Here is a 17377-nt window from a genome sequence, read left to right as displayed (position 1 = left end):
TTACTGAGCTATCTTTCTAACCCTCTCACAGAGATAGTTTTAATATATACATGTCATATTTACATGCTAATCTGCTTACATATTCTCACCCTCTACATTCTCTGGGAACCTTATACCACAGAGAGCAGCATACAGTATTCTGTTCCTCAGTTCTCTCAGTGGACAATACTTCTCAGAGATCTTTCTACATCCAACCATGAAGAATTTCTTTTATGATTTATTTTTCACAGTTATATAGTCTTCTAGTCCACAGAACTTGTTGTCAGTCTGACACAGGTACTATAAATAATGGATTACTGTAGATAGAGGAAATTTCCCGAGTATAAACTATAATTACACAAAGTTCCTGGATTAAGGGTCAACAGACTTGTAGTTTTTATAACAATTGCCAAATTGTACATTACAAAAATTACATTAACTTACACTCTGGCCAAACATATAAAAGGTATGTTTCAGAATTTTAAAAATTGGAACCATACTTAGGCATATATCATTTTGTTGACCTACTATGTGCCAGACACATGCTACTTGTTCAATGCAACCTTTTCAGTTAAGTTGTAATTGATCCCATCCTCAGAGTGGAAATCCAAGAGTCATTGTTGATGGCAGAAAATAAAAAGAAGAACATTTGCTCCTTCTATAGTATCTGCTGGTCTTTGCCTTTCATCCAGAAGTCAAGAAACAGATGTGGGATTGGTTGTAGCTTGGTCATAGAACACTCTTGGAGATGTGCACGACCCTGGGTGTGATCCTTGGCACCATGTAAAAAGAGGCAGCCTGTCCTGGTGAGTCCTTGTCCTGACAAACACCGTCCTCTGCGGAGCACTTCATTCTGCCAGGCACATCACCCTGACAAATCCTCACATGTCCCCCGACACAGGCTCTGTTATCGCCTTCCATTTTCAGGAATGAGAAAATCTAAGGCTGGTGTGCTAAGTACCTCTAGGTCAAGGTTATCCAAAGCGTAGTCAACCGTCCCAGACTTGATCCCAAGCTGGCTGCATCACCCACCCTTCCCCTACCCCACATGGAGGCCACAGCCTAGAAGTTTCCAGAACACAGAGACCTTGGCAATCATCTGTAAAACAGTAAATTTATGACTGAGGAAAATGGAGAGCCAGAAGAGGAGGGAAAGGCCTGTTTAGTGGCTGCCCTAGACAGATCCCCTTCTCCTGGTCCCCAAACAAGTACCTTTTTATTCAAATGTTGCTGTTTTTTTACATTTATGTGCCTGGGACAGCCTCAGCCCTGACTGTGACAGAAGTGTGACATATGTCCTATCCCAGACAGGACAACAAAGGTGGCAGGTATAACTCACAAATCAGCTAGAACACCATATGCCCAGGGGTCCAGTTGTCTACCTGGTCGGTTCCAGCCAAGGCTCAGAGAGCCTGGGTTCTTGAGTTACCTTTCCTATGCACTTCCTGCCACTTGTACAGTGACAACTGAAGCTAGCTTGACACCCACACATGCTGGACCCACCCCCTGCTGGGTGCCAATCATTATGATAAAGCTCTTTGCTCCACACACTCCTAACCACAGCCAGCAGCTAGGGGAGGTGAAGTGACTTGTCGCCTGGGACAGTCAGTGAATGGCAGAGCTAAGTTCCTAACCTAAATATTTTTATGATTAGGTTGATCCCTGACTTTTTAGGAGCAGGATGGCTCAGTGGTTAGGAGGTCGTCTTTGAAGTCACGAGAACGGATTCTCTCACTTATTTGACAAACGTGGAACAATTCCAGCCTTCAAAAGCTTAACGTTATCCCTTAACCAAGGACGCATTTACGCTTGTGTTTATGACACCATTTCTTACAAGAGCCCAAAGATGAAGGTCCCCTGTGGCTATCTACAGAGGCACAGAGGGACAAAGTGTCCTTTACCCCCATTTGTTATAGTTTGGATGTTTGTTCCTTAACAAGGACAGTGTGCTGAAAGTCAGTCGCCAGCTGGTGGCACTGTTTTCGAAGGTTCTGGGAGGTGCCTGACTGGGAGAAATAGGTCCTTAAGGAGCTGAGTTTGGGGGCTATATCTCATCCTAGGTTAATCTCTCTCTCTACCTCTATCCCTATCCACTCCCGTGTCCTCCTGTTTGCCATGTGCTGAGTTGCTTCTGCCACATGCCACTGTTGCATTCTGTCATTTTCCAAATCTAGAATCAATGGAGCTGAGGGCTACTGTCTGAAATTCCCCCCTCCCTTCCCGTCATGTTGTTAATGTGAGATAGGTTATCATACTGACGAAAAAACACATGACAGACATTACTAAGTAACCCCATCTACCTAAGGTCCCTAGAGCAGTCAACCTCACTGAGACAGAGAGCAGGATGGGGGGGCTGTGAGGGGTGAGAAGGGGCATGGGAGTTATCGCATGGGTATGGCGGTCCAGGTTGGACAAAAGGAACCGTGCAAATGTTATAGCGGTGGTCATCAACAGTGAGAGCGGCTTTAACACCACAGATACCTGAAAGTGATTAAAGAGGCACGTCTGATGGCAACTATATTTTATCAAAATTGTTTTTAGAAGGAAAAAATTATGTCTGTTTTGAAGAGTTGTGAAAAATTAAGAGACCGTGTTCATCGGGGCTTAACCCTCAGACAGCACACCTACAGGCTGAAGCCATACTCCTGCCATCAGTAACTGCTGGATCTACGGGGATCCTGGAGTCATCTGTCTCCCAGGCAGTCAGGGGGAGTGCCTGTCTTCTTGCCACCTTCACTGGGTGTTTGTGAGCCACAAATGAGATCCTGTGTGTGAGGAAATGCTTATAAACTGTTAAAAAGAAAAAGAAAACAGGGAAGTTATTGATGGAGGTGTGACTACCACAGTTCTTCGCCAGCCGGGCCTTCCCTCCGTCTTCTCCTTTTACACCTTATATTTACCCCATCAACGTGTCTGTCCCCACTTTTCACTCCTTCGAGTCTCTCTCCTCTTCACCTGTCTGTGGAGGCACCAGTGAGAACTTTACTTCATTTCAGATTTCTAGAACTTGACAGTACCCGCACCCTCCGGGGAGAGGGCCATTCATTTCTGCTGACATCAGCATAGTCTAAGAGACTTGAACTCCTTTAGGTAACTTTAGCCAGAAGACCTGCTTTGTGGAGGAGTGGAGTGTGAAGGGAAATGGAGTCCCCTTCCAGGCCTGTTCAGCCATAAGTGGGTAACTGCCCAGTCCCAGACAAGCAAAGCTCTGTGGGTTAGTGGACATGGCCCTTGGGGGGAATCAAAAGAAGGGGAGAAAGGGACAATTCTAGACCTCCCTGGAGGAGGAGGAGGTGACTTTGGGACACAGGCAGCCTCATTGTATCCGATGGTTTTCATTACTTGTTTTACTACTATGGAGATTCTCAGGCTTATTTGATACTCTAATTCTGCAGTCTGAACTGGGGGTGTGGGGAGGAATAAAACACCTGCCCCATGGGAGTAGAACTGGCTGCTGAGTGGGCTGTAGAACCTGTTTGTCCACACAACAGACAGGGGGCCCAAGGAGATGGACTGGCTCGCTTGAGGTCTCTCAGGGAGTTTCCAACCTGGAACCCCGGCTCCAGAGGCCCCCAACTGAAAGAAGGTCTGGATTCTGGGGCGACTGAAGGAGGAGCAAGCACAGGTTCTCCTGGATAGCAGGGCGGCTACCTCTTGAATCAAGCTTGCCCTTCCGACTCCAGATCAGAAATACCACCTCTTTGTCATCCTTCCTTTTGACTTACAGTAACTCTGCAGCGTGTCCTACAGAAGGGAGTGCTGATAAAGCCACGGGAAAGAGGAAGAGAACGTGATGAGGCGGCATGAGGAGCTCTCTTACTCACCAACTACGAAGAAGAACATGCTTAGTCAGATCGTCACAGATTGACAAAGGACTTTCTCCTCGGGGAAGGAAAAGAAAACGGTGGCCACCGTGCTTCCCGATTTTGTGCAGTCTGTCAGGGAGCTCAGTGCACCTCCACTCCACAGCTGCAGAGTAACTCTGGTAGGGTGTGGTGGCAGTCGTGGGGCCGGTAGTAAATCTTGTAGGATGGATGTTTTGAGATAAGGCAGGAAGAAGTTAGATGATTGGTTAGAGCACATTCAGCATCTCCACAAAGTCAGATTCATGGCCTCGGGCGGGGCTCCAACATCTTCCTGCCTGTAACAGATGTCCCAAGTCCAGGAAGCCAGCAAGCTCAGGCTCAAGTAAAGAGGAGGGCAGCTTTTGGCCACACCCAAGAGCAGTTTCTGGTCAGGCCTTCCTGGCAACTTGCAGTACCTCAGTATGCCCACACCTCTTAAAGATGAAAGCTGATAGAAGACGGCAGGTCCTCTAGGGCTGGCCTCAAGTGCAGTTTGGGGGTACACAGAGGACTTGTTTCTAAAACTAGCTCGCTCCCATTTCCTGCTGTAGAAGGCTTACTCCATTGGATTGGGGCTTTATAGTCCCAGTAGTTCTGATTTTAAAATTCAGCACCACTATGTGTGGAATATTCTCAGGCTCTACCCACTCCGGTGCCCTGACTTGGCATTTATTTATAGCCTTCTCCAAATCCAAAAAAGGATTTGACATTATCTCATATTTATTTCTCGCATAACAGAAAACAATCATTCTGGCAAATTCTAAGAGTTGCTAGAGAGAACTTGGGCTCTGTCTTGGACATGTCACCTTTCTATAAAAATACTCCAATAGCATCCTGCCCTGCTGCACTTTAAAAGGAATCCAAACCTGGCATCTTTCCAGGCCCTGCCTGCTTAGATTCTCGTCCGGCTCATCTCTCTCACCCCACACAGCTTGTTCTCTGCCTCCTTCTACCTCACAGTGACTATTAGTTCATTTTTGTTGCTGTGACAAAATGCCCTGACCAAACTTACAGAAGAATTTATTTCAGCTTATATTTTCAGAGAGGTCAGAGTCCACCATGGCCAGAACAGGAACCTGAGCGATCTCAGTCGCACAGAGGAAGCAAAGAGAGCAAACTGGTAACCCAAGGCTATGAGTTTTCAAAGCCTGACCCCATTTGACATAATTCTTCCAGCAAAGTCACACACCCTAAATGTTCTACAACTTCTTCAAACAGCAGCACCAGTTGGGAACCAAGTGTTCAAATACATGAGCCTATGGGGGACATAGCTCATTCAAACCACCATAGCACGCAAAGGTACCAAGCTCTTTGCTTCTGCAGAGACTTCCCATAAGCTGCCCTTTCTGTGGGTACAAATGCCTCTCCTCTCCTGGGTCATCTCTATCCTTTAGGGTTTGGTTTGAAATGCCACCATTTGCCACCCCGACCAAGTTCTTTCTTATATTTCACCAAAACTCTCTTTTTTTCCTTCTTATAGATTGAATGTGTATGTGTGTGTGCACATGTGTGTGCATGTATATACATGTGTATGTGTGTGCATGCATGAATCTTTTGATTGTCATTATTTGCAAATTCTATATTTATGGCTTTATCTCCTCCTTAAAATTTGTCACTCTGAATCAATACATCAAGCATTTTTAAGGTCCTTTAAGAGTTGGTCCAGAACAGAGAAACAGTTACATCACCCTATGTATGTATTCCTGGCTAAACCCAGCAAGTAGCATTCTGCCTTCTTGGTCCTGTTTCGCTTTGTCACACTTAACCCAGCAACCTTTCACAGTCAACTTGGTGTCCTATTTCCCTTTGTCTTGCCTTTTGTTGTGGGTTTCATTGCATGCTTCAAATGGCCCCCACATTCAGTGCTGAAATGTTTCTATGTCCAGGAAGGCTATGTTTACACCTGGGAGGAAAAATGTGGGTATTAGGTATGACTTATTCAACCATGAATTATACTGCTGTTGGACATGAGTTCAATGTCTGAGAATCATTAGAATGTATAAAATAAGGTCTCTTCAAACATAAACACACATTAAATAAGCTCATGTATTGGTTGGCCAGTGAAACTAGAGGCTCATGGGAGCCCAACCAGATGCTTTTCCTAGAAGCAATGGCTTATTAGTTGTTAATTCAGTTCTGTGATAATGTCACAGACTGTAACAGCTGCAAATAATGGGAATAATCTGTGGTTTTATTCATCTTCTTAGGACTAAGATAGCACATACCATAACTTAACGGCCTACCGCAGCCACAGTTTGTCCTCTGGTCATCCTGGGGACGAGATAATCTGAAATTATAAGGTACCACTAGGGACAGGCTTCCTCCACAGGTTTAAAGGAAATTTCCTCCTTGATTCTGGCCAGTTTGCTGACAATACATGTGCAGTGTTTTAAATGAAAATGACCCCCATAGGCTCAGAGGAAGTGGCACTATTAGGAGGTGTGGTCTTGTTGGGGGAAGTATGTCACTGGGGGTGACACACTTTAAGCTTTGAAGTTTCAAATGCTCAAGTCCAGTGTCACTCTCGCTTCTGCTGCCTGCCAATCCAGATGTGGCACACAGATGTCTGTTTGTGTACTTCCATGGTGATAATAAACTGAACAGTTGAACCCGTAAGCCAGTTCCAATGAAATGTCCTTATAAGAGTTGTCATGGTCATGGATTCTGTTCACAGCAATAAAACCCTAAGACACTGTGACACTTGCTAGCGGGCAGCCATGTCTTTGTTATCACTTGCTATCTGGCCCATGTTGACTTTGTGGTCTCCTCTCCCCTCGTGTCTTAGTTTATTTTTCTGTTGCCATGGTAAATACTCTGACAAAAGCAATTTAGGGGCAAAAGAGTGTATCTTAGCTCACAGTTTAAGGTTCAGTCCATCATGAGAGGGTAGTCAAGGCAGCAGGAGCTTGAAGCAATTGGTTGTGTTACTTCTTCAGTCAAAAGAGAGCAATGGAATGCAAGACCATGAGTGTTCAGCTTGCTGTCTCCAGTCTTGCACTGCCCAAGAGCATAGGGCATGGTGCCACCCACAGTTACCAGGTCTTCCCGCTTCATTTAACTTGACAATGCATCGTAGATAAGCCCAGAGGCCCATTTCACAGGCAATTCTAGTGCCTATCAAGTTGACAATTAACACTAGCCATTACATTTATAAGGACACAAGTCACATTGGATTCAGGGCCCAATCTTCTCTTTGCAATATAGCTCATCTTAACTAAATACCTCTGAAAAGACCCTACTTTTAAATATGTTTACCTTCTGAATTTCTCTAAAAGACTTGAATGGCAGGAAGTAGGGTGTAGGGGAAGAAGTCATCAGTGAATTCAGTAAAATTCATACACCTGTACATATTGTTCATTCATTAACTTTTTTTTTCTGTCTGGTTAGATTGTAAGACCCATGAGGGAAGGAACTGGCTTTCTACTCATCTTTTAATGTCCAGTGCTCAGGCCAGTCTGATCTATGGTACAGGTTCACCCAATAGTTATATGAAGAATGCACGAGTTTCAAAGCTTATAATGGCCAAGGCTGTTGACTCTCTAGGATTAAGCTCTCAGAAATTCTAGGTTCCTGGTCATCAGTCACCTATTAGGTCAAGCAAGAAGATACTAATTAGGTAGGCTTACTACCTCAACCCTTTCCAACTCTACTTTAACCATTATGGGGTATATATCTATAAGATATGTTCTGTTTCTATGGGGAGATGGTTCAGTGGTTAAGAGCACTTGCTGCTCTTCCAGAAGTCTGGAGTTTGATTCTTAGCACCCATGTTAAGTGACTCACAGCTGCCTCTAACTCCAGGTCCAGGATACTCTAACAGCCTCTTCTGCCCTCGATTGTCATACATACAAGTGTGTTCACACCCACACATACACACATATAAATAAAAGATTTAAGGGTGAGGAGACACCATGAGTCTAGATCCCTATTTTATACATAAAGAAGTAGGTCCAGAGCCGTGAAGGAGTCTGCCTATGGTCACCACCTTGTGGGGTAGAGGCAAGGCTGAGGCTCATGTATTTGGAACCTCACATGAGAACCTTTGCCTCTGCTCCTCTCCTGCCAAGACATCCAATGGGAGGAGGCTTTGGAATTTGCCCTTTCTGGGACCCTGTTCTTCTACCCAGAGCAACTTCTGAGAGAAGCAATGGAGCCTGTGGCATGTGCCCCTTCCCTATAGCTCCTAAGGGCCCTTTGTGCCAAATTATGTGGACATTCCACAGGCCTGTTTTAGACAGATCCGTCTGCCAACAGGTCACAAGTCTTTGCATTCCCCTCGGAGCTGAGATACACTGGCCTTTTTGCTTGTAAGCACACCCTTTACTTTTATGGAAGCTGAAGCCAAGCAAGGGAGGGTAGGCTCAGAGGCTCTGGATGAAAGGGGTGGGGTGAACTGTCAGAGGAAGGGGTCTGTTTTGCAGACCTGGCTAGAGAAAAAAACTCTGCTGATTATCTCCCAGGCCAGCTGCAGAAACAAAAGGCCTCGGCTCGGCAGCAGATTATAAATAGCCCAGAGTCCACTCCCAGCCACTTGAAAACAGGGAGATTTTTTCCTGTGTTAGAGGAACAGGCCTTTAAGCTATGCTAGCTCTTTCCACAACCCCCACCCCCAAAGGGCTTTGATTTATGTCTTAGCACCATTGCTGGGATCAAGGATCACACTGCCCCGATAAACAATGATTAATTCATTGCCAAGTTCAAAAAAGAAAAAAAGAAAAGAAAAAGGCATGCCTTTGGAAGCCTTCTCTTTCATTTGGCACAAACACTGACCCATGAGACCAACAGGGCAATTTCTCTGCAAGCTCATGGCCCTGGCTTTTACTGGGCCCTCTCTGGGACTGGATACACAGGGATGGGGAGAGGCAGGAGCAGGGTGTACGGGGATGGGAGTTGCTAACGTGGGAAGTAAGGGAGCCCAGAGCGATGGGAAAGAGCAGGTATGAACTGACTGTGTGCTGGGGCGCTCTGGGAGGAACAGATCCAGTTTTGAGGATGGTAGTTTTACCTTCGCTCTAGAGGGCAGCCACCCCATAACTGAAGAAAATGAAGGGTCAGGTTTCAGTGGGAATATCCTTGACCCCCACCCCACCCATGTACTCACTCATTAGGACCCAAAGCACTTTTTACACCCCTCCCTTATCTGACCTTCTGAGTAACTGTTGTGGTATTCTACAAAGATGTGCCCCCCTTGTTATTTAAAAAAGCTTATAATTTTCAGAAAAAAAAAAAGACATAAAATCCCAAGGCTCTGAGACAGTCATGTTTGCACAAACATCTTTTCTTATTGTACATACAGATGGATTTAATTATACGTAAAATTATGGCCTTGGGGAGAGGTGGATGGAACGGGCCCTGGAGAGGTAGCTCAGGTGGTTGAGTGCTTGCCTAGTGTGTATGAAGCCCTGACATAGAACAAACTGCCTGTGGTGCTGCATATTTACGTTCTAGCACTCAGGAGGATCAGAAGTTCAAGGTCGCCTTTGTCTACAAAGCAAATTTGCTCTGTCACCAAAGCAAAATGTATGTCAGCCTGAGATACACGAGCCCCCGTCTAAAAGAGGAGCGGAGGATGGGTATGTGGAGCTTTCAGCGAGGGACAGGAGTGAGCAAGGCTTAAATCAGGGACTAGTTCCACGCATGTGGACAGAGTTGGGGAAGTCAGCAAGGACTCCGGAAGAGCATTGCCCAAGAGCAACGGACAAAAGCTGTGACTGTGGAGTCGTAGGGTGAGCGATGGAAGCAGAGCTTGCTGGGAACTGTAGCCTTAGAGGAGACACAGCCAGCCCTGGTGAGCCAACAGAGACAGTACCAGAGGAATAACCACTGCCCTCATCTCATGCTCCTCCCATACCCCAACTACTGGTGCCTCCTGCTGGCCAACCCAGTTGGGCAGAGAGTTAAAGTGTGGCAGCCATCGTCTTGGTAGGGTGGGCAGTAGAGGCAAGCATGAAGCACCTAGCGTGCCCACTGTGATCCTGCATTCATTTTCCAGTGGCAAATCAATTTGTCATTTATTTTCCAGTGGCCCATGTCTAACCACGAATACGCATCATCCACAGTGTCTCTCGGTAGATATGCAGCCAGCTCCTCATCAGGGGCGAAGGCAAAGTTATGCTGAGCAGATTTGTACATAGAAAAGTCCCTGAGCACATAAGTTACATTTATTTTCACTTCTCTTTGACACATTCTAGAAACTGAGGTTACGAGCTAGAGATTTGCCTCATTCGCATAGAAGTAATATGACTTCTCGGAATCTCTCTCTCTCTCTCTCTCTCTCTCTCCAAACTTGAAGTGCTTTTTGAATTGAAATAGGAAAGAATAATGAACTCTTTGGTTTTGAAAACAAAAACAAAGCTTTTCTCCTGAAAGTCCCCTCATCCACATGGCTCTGAAAGGAGAGAACAAGTGGGGGATGGCACTAGGGACAAGGGTACCTCAGGTCAGGGGACAGAGTCTGGGAAAAGCCAGGGTCATAGTGTAAGGGACTGTCCAATGAAGAGAAGAAGCCATCAAGGACACTGGGTGAGAAAGAAATGAAGGCTGCGGAGATCAGAAGTGGGAGGGGGGTGGGGGGGGAGAAGAGAGGCCAGGGAACATCTTTCTACAATTACACTATTACAGTGGCTTCATAGTCGCTGTCTCAAAAGTTGGGAACTTCTCTAGAGGCCCTCTGTGGAGAAAGGGCCTCCAGAAACGGAGTAGAAAGGCTTGGATGGTCTCAGAGCTGGGAAGGACTCAGATGGAAGCTGGCAGGAGACAAACGGTGCCTATGCTTCTCAGGCAGGTAGGACCTGGGACCAGATAGGTTCAACCAATGCATGCTTCTTTCTTGCTGGAAAATCTGGGAGCCCAGGACAAAATGCTTGGTTCGACTTTGGATACTCAACAAATATTTACTGAGGTGTGGGCACACACAAACTTCAACAAGATAGTTTTCCCCATTTTCCAAGAACTCAGAAACTGCCATGTGCTGGAAGTCACGTGATGGGTGGATGAAGGCTTCCGAAAATTGCTTGGAATTTTGTCTCTTTGGCTGGGACATCCTCATGTCCTCTGCACTTCTATAATACTGAAGCTAATGTGTTCCTCCCTCGTCTGTGTCCCACAGCACTCTTCCCACACTTCTCTCAGACACGACCCCATGGCATAAAGCAAGAGTTTAGAGTCGGCTGGGCTTCGTTCTCATCACCCCTCTGCTCCTTTCTAACCAGGTGTCTTTCCACCTCCTCACCTGAAGAATGAGAGCACATTGCCTCCCTGGGGGCACTGTGACAATGGAGTCTATATGTGTGCTGCCACCTGGCAAAGAGCAGGCACTGTTGGGCCATTCCACAAAAGAATGAATGATGTGTGTTTCTTACCACTTACAGAGTAGTCTGGAATCATCAACATCCAAATGGTAAGACCTACAGTGGAACACACTGGATGAGGAGGAAGGGTTGGATCAGCCAGAGGAGAGAGTGCAACAGATACCCAGGAGCGAGGCATGTGCTGGAGAAGAGGCAGGAGGAGAGAAGGAACTATTGGAATACACTTCTGGAACATTCTAATGGTGGAGCTATAGACAAGCTTCTGGCCTCTCTAGACTTCAGTTGATAAGGGTACACAGGTCTCTTCTCACAGAGACACTGGGGAGGCTCTCCAGGGTGAGATCAGAAGCACTTCAAGTCTACCCAGAAGCCAGTGGCTGCTGATTCTACCATTCTCGCTGCTGCCTGCAGCAGCCAGTTTGGCTGAGTTGCTTTCCACAAGGTGAGCTATCTTGGAGCTTCACAATCTAGGATTTCCTGGATCTGGAGCCTGGGCCAGACAGGGGATTGTCGTCCAGTGCGTGCAGAGCCGGCTGTGCTGATCCCAGAGCCCTGCAGAGTGTCCATCTGCTGGGTCTGCCAAGGCTAGCACAATGAGGTAGAAGCCAGGGAAAGTGTCCTGGTGTCTGAGCTGGATGCCAGCCTGGACACTCATTCGCTGCTTGCCATGTTGTCTCCACAGGCGCCGCCAGGCTGGCCTTTTCCCTAGAGTAGCCATGGCCTTTGGCCTAGGTTGTCATGGAGACAGTCTTCCTCAGAGGCCTTTTGGACAGTCTCTGGCGTCAGCATATTCTTGACAGGGAGTCCTTCTCACTTAATACAGAGTCCTCTCCACTTGACAGGGAGTCCTCCCCACTTCCCCAGCTCACTCACTCCTCCCAAAAGACAGCCTCTCACTTTCATTCATTCATTCATTCATTCATTCATTCATTCTGAGAATAAACAGATATGGGGTGCCTCCTATAGGTCACATCCCTTGTCAGGTGACCAGATACAAAAGTCCCTGAACAGCGGAGACTATATTCTAGTGGGGAAGATAGACAACAGACAGGTAAGAAATATATATAACACAGGACAATAATATAGAAGTGACATTTGAGCAGAGGCCTGACTACCAGGTGAGCAGCCATGTGGGTATCTGGGAAAAGAATCTTCCGAGTGGGATGATAGCGGTGTGGAAACCTCACATCTGAAAGGGCTGCAAGGTCTGAGAAGCATAAGGTAGCCTGTGGGGTCGAGTGTAGGGAATGAGGCCGTGTGGGGATGAGGCTTTGACATCCAGAGTTCTGAACAAAGCCAAAGAGTCTGCATGTTATTCAGAGATGTCAAGCCTGGGAAGGGGGTGGCACATTCCACCTGAAAGTTTTAAGGGGTGCTAGGTAGAGGGGTGAGGGAGCAGGTGTGTGGAGCAGGGTGCTTAGAGCTTGTTGCTGTCATCCAGGACAAATGAGAACAGCTTGGAGCAGGAGTAAGTGGGTAGAACAGGTAATATGCTTGACAGACATGGGCTGTAGAACCTCTCACCACTAGGCTGGAAGTGTGTGTAAGAAAATGCAGTTTCTCAAGGATGACTCTAAGACTTTTAAAGCCCAATCATTTGGATAAGATTGAGAACTTGGGGCTGGCAAGAGGGTTCAGCAGTAAAGGTGCCGCTGTCAAGCTTAACCACCTAAGTTTGATCCCCAGGACCCAGATGTTCTGTGGAGATCAGAAGACATCTTTTGGAAGTTGGCGCTTCCCTTCAATTTGTGCTGTGATGTGTGCAAACTCTCAATATAACAACCAATACAGTAAATTCTTAAAAAAAAAAAAAACACCCTCAGCTATGAGCATGGTAAAGGTGCTAAGTGAGGAAATGCCACACTGTACACCATAAATATCCACAATTCTGCATTCATTAAAAAAAATTAAAAGGTTAAAGAAGATAGAAATGCCCACATCTGAATAAAACACTCTGCTCTTAGATTTATTTTATGTGCATGTGTGTTTTATCTGCATATATGTATGTATACCACGTGTATACCTAGTACCTGTGGAGGCCAAAAAAACAGTGTCAGATCCTATGGGGGGAAAAAAAACTGGAGTTACAGATAGCTGTGAATAATATTGGGAACCAAGCCTGAAGCCTCTGGAAGACTCTCGAGTGTTCTTAACCACTAAGCCATCTCATCAGCACCCCTGTATTGCTCTGTTTCACCCTAAGAATTCTCATAATGAAAATCCAAAATGTCACATACAATTCTTTTACCCTTGAAGACATTCCCTTACCTGGCAAAGAGATGCTGCAGGTGTGCTTACACCTGAGGATCCTGTGTTGGAGAGACTAGGAGCCATCTGAGTTGAGCTTAAAACCAGAGGACTCGTGTAGCTGAAGCCAAAGGGAGAAACAACTACAGAATATACAGAGAAATCAGATGCTGCTTTTCTGCTACCCAGATGTTCTCTCTCTCTTTTCCTCTCTCCCTTCATCCCTCTCTGTGAATCCCTTTCTCTCCCTCCCTCTTTAATTTTTATTGATTTTTGTGAGTTTTACATCATGCACCCCAGTCCTGCTCATCTCCCCATCCCCTCATATTCAACCTTTGCCCTTGCAACCTCCGCCACAAAATACACACACACACACACCACCACCACCACCGCCACCACCACCACCACCACCACCAACAACAACAACAACAACAACAAAGCCTAGACAATGTCTCATTGTGGAAGCTGTAGTATGTCACAGTGTGTCCCGCAGTCTATCCCTCTGTCCATATATCTCCACTTGCAAATGTTCTTTGCAAAGAGTCATGGTCTTATTCAAGATCTCTGGCTTCTGTGACTCCATCTGTACCTGGACTTTGGGACTTTGTGGGTTCTTCTTTTTCCCATACTTTATCCCCCATCCTAGTTTCACTCCCTATCACTGGATAGGAAAGAAAGAAGGGTAGATGGGGAGGAAGGGAGAGAGAGAGACCCCTGAATCTAATTTCTTTCTTCTTTTTTCTTTGACCACAGCTACTAACGAACCACAACCAATCTCCCTGAACAACCAACCCCACCTATCAGGGCTCTAGCATTTATCTACCATCTGAAAAGTTCCCAGAATTTCAAACATCATACAATTGCAGAAACTACCTGCAGCTGGCAAAAGTATGTCTCTGCTAGAGCACGAGGCAAATCGCAGTCAGCTGCTGTGGACAGGCCGAAGGAGCTCCGTATCCTATACCTGGGATTAAAACAAAAACACATCCTTATAATACTTCTGTGTTGTTGGTTTTTTTTTCTTCTTCTTCTCTATAAGAAACCAGAATTCCAATATTGCTACTACACTATTGGTATTGGATCCTCATTCAGACTCCTCCCAGTTATCCTGTTGTTGTCATGGAGATCCTGCAGCTTTGGAACAACAGGAATGGCCATTTCTTGCATTCCAATCACTCACCGATGGATGATACAGATTTGAGGGTGGACCAATTCAGAGCACTGGATCTGAGCCTGCGTGGTAGTTGAGCAAGTCAACCCAACAGCTCTCCCTTGTTTATACCACCAGAAAGAGCTGCTCCGTGCAGCTAGGCCACCCAATGCCACCCACACCCATTCCTCTAGAGCCAGCTCCACTGTGCTACCCAGTGAAGGTGCGGGTTCCACTGGTCTTTCCTTTGTAAAAGTATCATTGCAAAATTGTGAAGTACCATTTTATAATTCTACCTTGTCTACAATGTGTAGTGACCAAATTGAATAGTATTTCTATCTCATTTTACCTTTTATTAAATTTTCAATTTTTATGAATCCAGAATGGTGCCTGTTTATGGGGGTACAGTGTGGCATTTTCTCATTTAGTACCTTAAATTTAACATGGTCAAATTTTGACCATGGAAACAAGGGGACTACGGACCCAAGAGATGTGGTCAGCCTCTGGAGGCTTCTAGAATGTACAGAAGGCTAGGAAATGCTATTTCAGAGCCTCAGAGAGGAACATTCCCACGCCCATGTTTCAATCTCCAATTTCTAAACTACAGAGCTGGAAAACAAGAAACTTGTGCTATTTACACCACTAATTTTACAATGGTCTTTCGCAGTAGAGGTAGGAAAGCAGTTCAACAAGAAAGACAGTGGCTAGCCAAGCACTTCTCGGGCCTGTGCAAGATAGATGAAAACTCCTCAATGGTTTGCACAAGGCTGAGGCCAGCGAACACTTTGATCAAGTTAGTTTAGTGGAGGAGGGAAGCGCATTGGAGGGTATGGGGGAGAATGTGGCAGGAAGGAGGTGTGGGGTTGGGACTGAGCCAATCTCTGGAGAGGATGTGTTAGGAAAAAGAAGTAGAGCAGAGGTGGGTGTGGGCTTAAGGGGGCGTTTCCGACTTTTGCTCAAGATAGGAGATATTCCTGCATGCTTGTGTGCTGAGAGGAATGAGCCTGGAGAGAGTAAAACTGAGATGAAGCTAAAGAAAGTCTACACCTATAATTCTCCCTGTAAGCTATGCTCTCCACGTGTCTGCCTCCGGGACCAGATGTGAGGGACCCACCAAAACCCCATACCTTAACTCAATTTTTGTAGAATGCAGGGCCATGTCTCTCTCTCTCTCTCTCTCTCTCTCTCTCTCTCTCTCTCTCCTTAACAACACGGATACAAGAGCCTCACCAGGACTCTCTCCTCTCTGGGTTTGGGCTCAGAGAATCTATTCTCCCCAGAGCCTGCATTGCAGTGGTTTCAAGGACTGGCAGGTGTGTGTGTGTGTGTGTGTGTGTGTGTGTGTGTGTGTGTAGTCACTGAATCTGTCTTGTTCTTTGTGCTTCCCAGCTTAGAGGAGATGACAAGACAGAGAGGTCATTTGATAAACATTTTATGAATGACAGGAACCACCACCTCCACAGAGGGGTCATTGGTTCTACCTCAAGTAGTTTACTTACTTTGAGTGTGATTTCACATTGTTCCTGTGTCCCAATTACTCCCATTTTTGAGGCAAAAACAGTGAGGCCTAAGGAGATTAGACAACTTGTCCACGCTTGTATGTCTTAAGGCTGGAACACAGGCAGCCCGTTTCTTACAAAACACATCACCAGTGGTATGTGACAGCTGAAGGAACAGAGTCCACTCTGGGTACCAACAGAGCCAGTGGAGGGTAACCAGTGCTCTGGCAGTGATGGCCCACTTTGGAGCATGTGATGCTTTACTTTGATCATTACTTAGAATTGCCCAGGATGTGGGCTTCTAGGTGTGTCGTGAAGGGCATTTCCAGAGAGGATAAACTGAGAGCTTAAGACCCACCCTTAACGAGGGAGCCATCATCTCGTGGGCCGGGGTCTAAACGGAGTAAAACGGATAAGGAGAGGTAAGCACCAACTGTCAGTGTGCTGGAGTTTCTCTGCTGCTCTCAGGGACCTAGCAATTACTTGCATCACCATCTGCTATCACCTGCCCCACCGCCAGGTGCACCAGGTGTGTGAGGAGAACACCCACTGCCACCTCAGGTCTCCCTATGCCCTCTGTGTTCCCCCTCTCTGTTCCCTGTGCCCCCTTCTCTCTGTGTACCCCATCACTATTCCCTCATGCTCTCTGTCTGTCAGTCTACATGTCCACTTGTCTGTGTCTATCCCTTCCTCAGGTTCTCACTTCTCTCCCCTCCCCCAATAAACCTCTTTGACACCAGATCTGTTGTGTGGCATGATTTTTGAGGGGGTATAGCGTTCACCTCTTCTGCTTCCTTATGGCAGACACCGTGTGGCCAGCTGCCTCACTCTTTCCTGACACCACAGCCTGAGCTGCCCCCGCTGCCACGCTTTTCCTGATACAGAGCTGAAACAAACCCTTCTCTCTTTTATTTTGTTAGCTTGGATTTGGTTTTGTTCGTTCATTTATGTTTATGTGTTTGTTGCCACAGTGTGCAGTGTTGGGGCCGGTGCGTAGAAACAGCAAGCAATGTAGACTAGAAGTTTCAGTGGAACACAGACATTGAAAAAGGTGGCAGCCGGGCAGTGGTGGCGCACGCCTTTAATCCCAGCACTTGGGAGGCAGAGGCAGGTGGATTTCTGAGTTTGAGGCCAGCCTGGTCTACAGAGTGAGTTCCAGGACAGCCAGGGCTACACAGAGAAACCCTGTCTCGAGAAAACAAAAAGAAAGAAAAGGTGGCAAGATGAAACCATGGGCAAACAGACCAGGGTGGGTACCACCATCAGGACACACCCAGGACTGGTTCCCTTTCACTGTCCAATAGAAGTGTAATGCTTGCAGAAGGCAGACCCAGCTGAGAACACACA

At 46.4% G+C, this 17377-nt stretch overlaps 1 long non-coding RNA gene across 1 annotated transcript; it reads right to left on the bottom strand.

Annotated features, from left to right (window-relative positions):
• Positions 1–2499: 2499 nt before the first annotated feature.
• LOC114609511 lies at positions 2500–3955 on the bottom strand. Its single transcript, XR_003709541.1, has 2 exons — positions 2880–3955; positions 2500–2769 (listed from the first exon to the last, which is right to left on the bottom strand). It is a non-coding gene; the product is annotated as an uncharacterized LOC114609511 (long non-coding RNA).
• Between the last annotated feature and the right edge of the window lie 13422 nt (positions 3956–17377).

Source organism: Grammomys surdaster, unplaced genomic scaffold, assembly GCF_004785775.1.
Source record: "Grammomys surdaster isolate TR1022 unplaced genomic scaffold, NIH_TR_1.0 125974, whole genome shotgun sequence".
In the NCBI taxonomy this organism is placed as follows: domain Eukaryota; kingdom Metazoa; phylum Chordata; class Mammalia; order Rodentia; family Muridae; genus Grammomys; species Grammomys surdaster.
The sequence above is the reverse complement of the archived record's forward strand: the minus strand, read 5'-3'. Positions and strand labels throughout refer to the sequence as shown.